The sequence below is a fragment of the Coenobita brevimanus genome, chromosome 52 (genome assembly GCF_032717465.1).
Source record: "Coenobita brevimanus isolate Jiangsu-jjx chromosome 52, ASM3271746v2, whole genome shotgun sequence".
NCBI lineage: Eukaryota > Metazoa > Arthropoda > Malacostraca > Decapoda > Coenobitidae > Coenobita > Coenobita brevimanus.
In genome coordinates, this window is record NC_137005.1 from 6,215,043 (window position 1) to 6,215,853 (window position 811).

The 811-nt window shown below is 41.7% G+C and overlaps 1 non-coding gene across 1 annotated transcript; it reads left to right on the forward strand.

Moving 5' to 3' along the window:
* Window positions 1-462: 462 nt before the first annotated feature.
* On the forward strand, window positions 463-581 carry LOC145400554 (5S ribosomal RNA). The gene has a single exon (XR_013897444.1). It is a non-coding gene; the product is annotated as a 5S ribosomal RNA (ribosomal RNA).
* The last annotated feature ends 230 nt before the right edge of the window (window positions 582-811 follow it).

The window sequence follows — 811 nt, forward strand, 5'->3', positions numbered from 1 at the left end:
GTAGCAGTAGTAGTAGAAGTAGTAGTAGTGGTAGTAGTAGCAGTATACTCTTTATGATTTTCCTTTCACAAAAACAATTTCCAGCTACTAATTTACTTTGAAATGTTTCGTGTTCAGAAGAATTCATATCATACATTTACAGTTCTCATATTGAAACGTTCACGCCCTCACACAAGCTCTCTCCTCCTGTCCACCTTTGAAGGGATTTCTTTTGTCTTTTACACGGAATTTTACACACCTGTCAACATTTTTTGTTTCACACTTCATTTTGGTCGTCTTGCTAAAACCGTGTTACTAGAATACTGTAACTACTATAAACATATACTCACAAGTACGATATAAGAGGAGTGTTAAGCGTAATTTATGACTAGGACAAGATCAGAACTTTACTTTCGCGAACCGCATTGGTAGCAGAATGATATAAATGGCAGACAAAAAGGTATATTTATGGGTAGATAACACGCCAACGGCCATACCACGTTGAGTACACCGCTTCCCGTCCGATCAGCGAAGTTAAGCATCGTTGGGTCTGGTTAGTACTTGGATGGGTGACCGCCTGAGAACACCAGATGCTGTTGGCATCCCTACGTGTCAAGTGGGGTTGGTGGAGGATTAGTGCCCCTCCCTGTAAAACAATGACCTCTAAACCGTTGGCCACCCCGTTTGGGATACATGGCGTCTGGCAATGAATGAATGAATGAACACGCACAATAAATCGCTGAGAAAAAGGTGTTAGACAGCCTCCTAAGACGTCCAAAATACGGCCTCATGTATATTTTTCTATTACGAGCCTCATCACCTGGCCAAGATT